The following is a 9,121-nucleotide window of genomic DNA, read 5'->3' on the forward strand; positions in this document are numbered from 1 at the left end:
GGTTGATGGTATCGTTGAGGAGGGGCGGAGGGGTGTGGGTGGGGGAGGAGTTGGGAGGATTCCAGTAATGCCTCTGGGGCTGTGGAACGTGAGACTGAGGACTCGGGGAGAGGTCCCTGAAGGGCTGGAGGAGGAGGCCGGTCGTGAGGCAGTGATAGAGACAGGAATCTTCCCAGATATGATGACTTTAGGGATAACAGAAGATAAGGGGTGGCAAGGAGGGTAGCGTTCAGAAGTGTTGGAGTGAAGAGAAGATACTTGATTGAGTTGAGTGACCAAAGGTGCCATAGAAGGTGGATGAGGAAAAGGCAGGAACCATTCCCAACTCACCTCTCTTCTCTCAGCAATTTCTGGTCCGCTCAGGCGGACTGCCTGTCCCTGCAGGTGGCGGTCAGCCCATATAGATCTGCAGGGCGGAATCTGGCTTCCTGAAGTGCTGATGTGTTAGAACCACTGCAAACATTTACATCCACATATTTTGCTTCCCCTGACCTGTGAACAGATGTGGAAATAGGAAGCCTGGCCAGCCAAAATAAGCAGAGAGGCTTACAGATCCAAACCCTCTTTCTGTTTTAACTGGAACACCAGGACCCAGCTTCATTGCTCTAATCTGTTCCAGTCTCAAGGAAAATGGACCACCTCTGGCCTCATACTTTAGAGCAAAGCGTGGCGACTGCGCACCACATGTCCCATTGGCTGGTCTGCACCACCACATATCCCTGTGCCCCGGGCTCACCAGCGAGCGCCCTCCAGTGGGCTGACTCCCTGAGGGTGCGTTGAGTGGTTTGTGGCTGTCTTCTGTGTGCGGCACAGTTCCTCTTCTGAACTTCTCATGACTGCCCGTCTAGCAGGTACTAGATTAGACCTGTTTGCAACAAGAAAAAAAGGAAGCTGAATATCATACAAATACTAACGGGGAGAAGTGGAATTTGCTTTATTTAACTTTTCTTTTGCCAGAAAATTTTTTAAACAAACAGAAACATTCAAAGAATAATGTAACTAGAGTCGGGCGTGGTGTTGTCTGCCTGTAGTCCCAGCTACTCAGGAGGGTGGGGTGGGAGGATTGCTTGAGCCCATGAGTTCAAGACCAGCCTGGGCAACAGAGTGAAACCCTGTCTTTAAAAAACAAAAACAAAAACAAAAACGTAACGGACACCTCTGTACCTATCAATAGTCCTGTAAGACTATTGTAACATGTAGCCATCCCTGCATTTGGTTTTTTTTTTTTAAAGAAAATGAAATATTAACATACACAGTTGAAGCTGGCTCCCTTCCTGATGTCTTCCCTCCTCTCTCTTTAAAGCTCACCACTGTTGGAAGCTGACGTTTATTACCACGCAAGTGTTTTTATTTTTATTGAATATACTGTATTAAAAAACAATCTCTGGCATTGTTTTGCATAATAACATAATTGTCTAGACTGCATTGCATGCTTTTAAATGTTGCATAAATGGTATCAAACTCTACTTTTTCTGAGTCTACTTGAGTTTATTTAGGATATCCATTGGAGATTGCAGACAGTGTTAACTTCACCTTACATTGAGCAATCAGCCTTGGTCAACTCCGACGTGAAGGGATTATAGGCCCTGCAAGCTCAGTGTCTCACAATTTCCTTCCAGTTTATAACTCAAAGCTCTAACTCCTTGAGTTCCTTATTTGGATGGTTAGGTCAATTTGCTCATTTCCTTGGATATTATTACAGGCTTTATTATTAAAAGTTCGTCTTGGTCAAGTCTTATTCTTGCCAAACCATTCTGTATAATGAATGAAATATGAACAATATTTTCCACACTGCAGAGGTGGGGTGGAGGGTGGTGGAAAATGCGGGTCAACCACGAAGTCAAAGTCAGAGGACAGAGGAATTTCAGGAGCTTCTCCACAATGTTTGCAACAATCCCTATGCTCTTTCTACTCCTGTTTTTTGAGGAATCTCTCCCAATTTGGCACAAGGCACTCTCCGGGTATTGAACCCAGCAGGAAGTGGAATGTCTGGGTTTTATTGAGGCTATTTCTCATGTTATGAGGCTATTTCTTATGTTTTGCCTGATTTTTTTCTATGAGTCAAAGACTACAAAATAAAAAATTACAACTGTCTTCATCAATAATGAGCTCTTCAGCTTCTATAGCAGTGATGTTCAATCTTTTCTGCAGAATTCTAGAACTTCCTGCAAAGATCAACGTGTTCTATATCCATGCTGTGTACTACAGTAGTCATTAGCTATTAGCCACATGTGGCTACTGAGAACTCAAAATGTGGCTAGTGTGACTGGGAACCAAATTTTACATTTCATATAATTTCACTAGAGTAGTCACATGTGGCTAGTGACTATTGCATTGAACAGCGCAGTTCTAGAGGGTTTGTACCAATACATATTGGTAGAATTTTAACAAATCTGAATACATCAAATGAGTTCACATTGCAGCTGATTTATTTGCTCTTTCGTTTCCCAACTTGAAGTTAATATATAAAACTGGGCAGCTTGGACTCTTATGCTTGCTCAGGCCACTCTATTGTACAGAGTATTGTTTCTCCAAGAGCTTCTGTTAATCTATTGTTTGTAGTTGGCATATCTTTGTGATTCTTATGACACTGATGAGCACCAGCTATTGGTGGGTGCATCTGCCTGCACCCCATTATTGGACATTTTCCCTCACATAGCTCACTCAGTCCACAACATCATTCCCCAGCTTCATTGATTCTGCCTCCTTTAAATTCAGGCTTTCTCCTCCCTCTGCCTCAGCACAGTCTCACTTTGGGACATGAGCTGTCATGATGGCTTAAAGAGAAAGCTAATTAGAGGGGATAAATCTATGAATAGGAATATAGAGCTGAAGAAACTTTCCTAAATGCATGTAGAGAGGCAAAGAGTAGAAATATGAAAGGTTAAGAGACATGGATGATGGAGCGTGAAGGTCTAACATATATCTGATTGGAGTTCTAGAAGGAGAGGAGAGGATCAGCAATTTTTGAATTCATAATAACTGAGAATTTTTCCTAATTGGTGAAACATTCATGCATACTTCAGATTCAGGGAGTCCGATGAATTTACAACACTACAAACAAATTCATCCTTCATAGTGAAACCGAAGAACACTAAAATCATAGAAAGGTCTAAAAATAACCAGAGAGTAAAGATGGATTAATACAAAGGAACTACAATACCCACAGTTCACTTTTCCACAGCAAAATGGTATTCAGTAGACAATGGAATAAAATCTTCAATATTATGAGAGAAAATAACTGTCAATCTAGAATCGTAGAAAGACTTTAGGAGAAAATACAGAAGAATTTCTTTACAATCTTGGGGTAGAAAATGATTTTTTAAAAAGAAAATCCACAATTCATATGGAAAAAGATTAATACATTTGATTACATTAAAATAAAGAGATATCATTATCAGCAGTATCTTAAAGACAGTGGAAAGAGAAATTACAGAATAGGAGAAAATATTTGCAGCACTTGTAACAGTGAAAAGATTAGTATCCAGAATATATAAACTCCCTTAAAAATTGATATGAAAGCCGGGCTTGGTGGCTCAAGCCTGTAATCCCAGCACTTTGGGAGGCCGAGGCGGGCGGATCACAAGGTCAGGAGATCGAGACCACAGTGAAACCCCGTCTCTACTAAAAATACAAAAAATTAGCCGGGCGCGGTGGCGGGCGCCTGTAGTCCCAGCTACTCAGGAGGCTGAGGCAGGAGAATGGCGGGAACCCGGGAGGCGGAGCTTGCAGTGAGCCGAGATCGCGCCACTGCACTCCAGCCTGGGCAACAGCGTGAGACTCCGTCTCAAAAAAAAAAAAAAAAAAAAAAAAAATTGATATGAAAATGATGAACAACCCAATAGGAAAATGGGTGGAACAGTTGACAGGCATGGTGGCGTAGAGGGGGTACACAGAGAGCCAGTCATCACTCAAAGAGATTGTACAACTCATGAGGAACCAGAGAAATGAAAATTTGAACTATAGCTACAATGAATTGTTAGTATGTACCCAAAAGATTGGTAAAAATTAATGGGTCTGGCATGTTGACATGGGTATTGGGTATGGAATAACAGGAACTCTTAAAAGCTTCTGGTCAAAGTGTAAATTGGTACCATAACTGAAAAAAAAAAGGTCATTATTGATTGATGTTGAAAACGTGCATATGTTATGACCCAGCAGTCCTACTTTTTGGCATATACTCAACTATTATGTTGTGTAATGCAGTAGCCACTAGCCACATGTGGTTATTGAGTCCATGAAATATGTCTAGACTGCACTGACATGTGATGAAAGTATAAATACTTAGTGAATTTTTAAGATTATGAAAAAATTAAAATTATTTAAATTCATTTAAAAATATTGATTATAAGTTAAAATGATAATATTTTGGATATATTGGTTTAAATAAAATATAGCGTTAAAATCAATTTTGTCTCATACTTTTTAATGTAGCTGAAATAAAATTTAAAATTACATATGTGGCTCTCACATGTGAATCACCTTGTTTTTCTTTCAGATAGTACTGCTCTAGAGACATTCTAGGAGACAGGTACAACATTGCAAACCACAACATTGTTTGCATTAGAAATAACCCAAATGCTCATTGAGAAGAGAATGCAGAAATAAATTATGTTTTATTAATTTAGTAGTAATGAATATTATATTCATTCTGTGATAACAAAACATGGCTGTTTCTTATGAATGCTGTGTTAAGGGGATGAAGCAAGTTGCAAAGAATACTGACAGTGTGATTCCATTCACTGAAATTTCAAATTAAATGCAATATTGAAAAATGTATTACTTAGGGATATGTCCATAAATGGTAAAATCTAGAAGAAAAGGTAGGAAGGTAGAAGAGGGGAGGAAGAAGGGTTGTTACTTTCAAGGTACTGGAATATTCTGTCTTCAGCAATGTAGAGTTTACAAAGCATATTTTTTGTTGTTCTCCAACTTAAATCTATTCAGTGTGTGTGTGTGTGTGTTTTTTTTTTTTTCCAAACCTGATAACTGGAGTTGGGGGGCTGATTTTTGTGAGGGCAGGGAAGATATTTTGATTGCTGATTTAATTTATTTTAGAGAAAGAGTGCAGTGGCGCGACCTCAGCTCACTGCAGCCTCTGCCTCCGGGGTTCAAGTGATTCTTGCGCCTCAGCTTTCCAAGTAGCTGGGACTATAGGCGCCCGCCATCATGCCCGGCTAATTTTTGTATTTTTAGTAGAGACGGGTTTCATGATGTTGGCCAGGCTGGTCTTGAACTCCTGACCTCAAGTGTTCCACCACCTTGGCCTCCCAAAGTGCTGGGATTACAGGCGTGAGCCACTGCACCCAGCCTATATTTAATTTATTTAATCACTTTTTAAAGGTTTCCTATGCAGAGCGATTTTCGCTAGTTAATATTTTTATAAGAAAATTTCCCTTTTACCTAAGTATTCAAATTTATTTGCATTGGTTTTAAAATGTTTTTATGTAATTAAAGAAATTCTGCTGTTTCTATAGGTATATCTCCTTTTTAGAGCCTAATATTTTTATTTATACATTTTCTCTTTATTCATGTTTGTTCTTGCTAGATGTTTGACCATTTTAATAATTTTTTTAAAGAGCCAGTTTTTGGTTTTTGTGCATGGACTTTATTGTTTTCTTATTCATCAATTTCTGTCCCCATCTTTATTGTTTTCTTCCTAAAACTCTCCTTAGATTTACTCAATTATTTTATTTTATTTTATTTTTTGAGACAAAGTCTCTTTCTCTCACCCAGGCTGGAGTGCAATGGTGCGATCTTGGCTCACTGCAACCTCCACCTCCTGGTCAAGCAATTCTCCAGCCTCAGCCTCCTGAGTAGCTGGGATTATAGGCAGGCACCACTGCACCCGGCTAATTTTTTTTTTTTTTTGTATTTTCAGTAGAGACAGGGTTTTACCATGTTGGCCAGGCTGGTCTTGAACTCCTGACTTCAGGTAATCCACCCACCTCGGCCTCCCAAAGTGCTAGGATTACAGGCATGAACCATCACGCCCGGCCTGTACTTTTTTAAGTTCAATATTTATTTATTTCTGGTCTTCACTGTTTAGTAATACTTTTTATGCTATTAGTTTACTCATAACAAGTTTACTGTTTTTTCTTTTCATAGATTCTTGACTTGAATGTTTAACTCATTCATTTTAAATCATTTATGTTTTATAATAAATGGATTTAATGCTACAAATTCACTTCATCTCATAAGTTTGGATATGTGGTTCTTTGATAATTTCTCAGTACAGTATTTTGTAGTTTCCTCCTCTCATCCTTTAACTATTTAGAAATTTATTTAAATTTTTCCAAGCATAAATTTTAAAAACATTATTTTATTGTTAATTTATGACTTAACTGCACTATAGCCAGGCTGCACTGTCTGTTATGAAATTGGTTGAGAATTTTTTTGACATCTAGAATGTGGCAGATTTTAATAAATATTCTACATATTCTTGGCTGGGCATGGTAGCTATGCCTGTAATCCCAGTACTTTGGGAGGCAGAGGTGGGCAGATCATGAGGTCAGGAGATTGAGACCGCCCTGGCCAACATGGTGAAACTCCATCTCTACTAAAAATACAAAAAATTAGCCAAGCATGGTGGTGCACGCCTGTAGTCTCAGCTACTCAGGAGGCTGAGGCAGGAGAATTCCTTGAACCTGGGAGGTAGAGGCTGCAGTAAGCCACCACTACACCACTGCCACTCCAGCCTGGGTGACAGAGCAAGACTCTGTCTCAAAAAAAGAAAAAAAGAAAAAAATTACATATTCTTGAAAAAAAAAAGAAAACAAACGCTTATTCTCTATTTGTTAATTGTGTGATTCCATGCAGCTCTATTACACCAGGCTTACTTGTGTTATTTGAAATTTCTATACCCTAATAATTTTCATATTGCTTATCTATTTCTAATAGAAATAAGTTTAAAATTTCTGATCATTTTGGGTTTGACAATTTCTCCTTGAAATTCTCTGTTTTTGCTGTACATATTTCAAGTGTATGATATTTAGGTACATTACAAACTTACGGCTTTCATATCTTCTTGGAAGCTACTTCCTCTCACATTTATCTCTTAGGGTTTTGTTAAGGACACTGAGTCTGTTCTAGGTGCTCTTAAACAGAAAGAGCTAGAGCATAGGGAATTAGATGCTCTAAGATTGTTGGCCTGGCTGAAAGAGTTGATTCTAGGCATTTTCGAGAATGATTCCTTGAGGAATATAGAACTGACTCAACAGAAGACCAATATTTTAAGGCTACCATCTTGGCTGTGCCAAAATCAAGAAACCACCCTTGCTGTACCAATTTCCTCTCAGGACCCAAGAAGCTGGAGAACAGACATAGAATAACTGCTGAAGTCAAGCCTGCCATTGCCACAACTCTGTGTGTTAGTGAAGACAGCCAACGAGTTTGCAGGAACATGGCCGCTGTCTTCTATCTTCTCACTCTTCAACTGGTATAAATGATGTGTAACCTCACTTGCATGCAAACCTTAGCCTCAGGGGAGATTAAGAAATGCTAGCATCTCCAGCTAGAAATAGTCCATCTTTTTTTTTTTTTTTTTTTTTAACTACTTCCCTGCCTTTTTTCCTGTCTGCTATTAGACTCATAAAATTATCTATATTCTCTTTCTTTTTTTCTTTGCCAATTTGAAAGCTATAATTATATTGCTATTCTTTTAATGAGTACCTTAATTTTTAAAGATGAGTTTAAATTATTTTAATATTTCAAAGTTACTTGGTATTTTATCTTGTCTCTCTAACCAAGGCAAAGACTTTATCATGCTTAATGATTTACTGACCATCCCCCTTTCTAATCTTGTTATTGTTGTGAAGTTTTATTCTTATATTTTAACACAGAAGTTTGTTGCGGGAAGTCAGGGACCCCAAATGGAGGGACCGGCTAAAGCCGCGGCAGAAGAACATAAATTGTGAAGATTTCATGGACATTTATTAGTTCCCAAAATTAATACTTCTGTAATTTCTTACTCCTGTCTTTACTGCAATCTCTGAACAAAAATTATGAAGATTTCATGAACATTTATTAGTTCCCCAAATTAATACTTTTATAATTTCCTATGCCTGTCTTGAATCTCTTAATCCTGACATCTTCGTAAGCTGAGGATGTATGTCATCTCAGGACCCTGTGATGATTGCGTTAACTGTACAAATTGTTTGTAAAATGTGTGTTTGAACAACATGAAATCGGTGCACCCTGAAAAAGAACTGAATAACAGCTATTCTGAGGGAACAAGGAAAGATAACCATAAGATCTGACTGCCTGCTGGGTCGGGCAGAATAGAGCCATATTTTTCTTCTTGCAGAAAGCGACTAGGAGAAAAATCACTGAATTCTTTTCCCAGCAAGGAATAACCCTGGGGAAGGAATGCATTCCTTGGGGGAGCTCTATGAATGGCCGCTCTGGGAGTGTCTGTCTTATGCGGTTGATATAATGGATGAAATACGCCCTGGTCTCCTGCAGTGCCCTCAGGCTTACTAGGATTGGGAAATTCCAGCCTGGTAAATTCTAGTCAGACGGGTTGTCTGCTCTCGAACCCTGTTTCCTGTTAAGATGTTTATCAAGACAATGCATGCCCAGTGGGACATGGACCCTCATCAGTAATTATAATTTCATCCTTGCCTTGTGATCTTGCTCTGCCCTCTGCCTTGTGATCTTTTATTGCCCTTTGAAGCATGTGATCCTGTGACCTACTCCCTGTTCCTACATCCCCTCTCCTTCTAAAATCCCTAATAAAAACTTTGCTGGTTTTGCGGCTCACGTCCCCATCACAGTCCTACCAATATGTGATGGCACCCCCGGAGGCCCAGCTGTAAAATTTCTCTCTTTGTACTCTTTCTCTTCATTTCCCAGTGTGAACCTGGGTCAAGACTCCATTTACTTAACCTAGCCCCCATATGTCCCTTCTCGAACAAGGGTCTATAATCTGTGATGCCTTGGGTCTCTGGTTATCAATGTCAATTTGTACCTTAATTCTGACAATCCTCAAAAAGTATGGAAAATCCTCCTTCCCCATTTTGTGAGTACCAAATAGATGGTCTTTGGGGAAAGGCTGAGGAATTATTACTAGATACAGTTGTCATGGTGTGGCAAGACTTATTCTTATAGAAAATGGTCTCTC

Source organism: Macaca mulatta, chromosome 13 (assembly GCF_049350105.2).
Source record: "Macaca mulatta isolate MMU2019108-1 chromosome 13, T2T-MMU8v2.0, whole genome shotgun sequence".
In the NCBI taxonomy this organism is placed as follows: domain Eukaryota; kingdom Metazoa; phylum Chordata; class Mammalia; order Primates; family Cercopithecidae; genus Macaca; species Macaca mulatta.